Below are 533 nucleotides of genomic sequence, written 5' to 3'. Positions count from 1 at the left end.
TATATATATACTTTCTTGCATTTTGTCAAATTCAGTGTGACCATGAGAAGGTAAAGCGAGCCATTACTCATGTCTAACATGGTGCAGATTGAGACAGACCATGAAGAGTCTGAACCAGACAACATGTTCACAGGATAATTTAAAGGAGCCAAGGTTTTTTATGCAATCTGTATTTCAACAAGTCATTTAAAAGTAATTCCACCTTCTTTATGGCTAAGATGTAAGAAGCAGGACCAGTTAGTGTTCATTTAATTACTGCTTCTGACAGAATAGATGTTGGTCAAAAATCACTATTCATGACTAAAATGAGTATCTAAATGCAGATAAAATAAAATTGGTCATAACTAGTGTTTTTGTTTGGGCCAGGTTGATATTTGCAGCAGTATGGAAGAGATTATAAATTACAGAGAAAACACTAACAGCCCCACTGAGTCAAACTGGATGAACCAAGGTGGTTCTATAGAACTGGAGTGCGCAAAAAACCACGTGACCGTGTGATCGGCTGTAGAAGCTAACGGCTAACGCTAAACGGG

Source organism: Austrofundulus limnaeus, unplaced genomic scaffold (assembly GCF_001266775.1).
Source record: "Austrofundulus limnaeus strain Quisiro unplaced genomic scaffold, Austrofundulus_limnaeus-1.0 Scaffold940, whole genome shotgun sequence".
NCBI lineage: Eukaryota > Metazoa > Chordata > Actinopteri > Cyprinodontiformes > Rivulidae > Austrofundulus > Austrofundulus limnaeus.
This window is presented reverse-complemented; position numbering follows the sequence as displayed.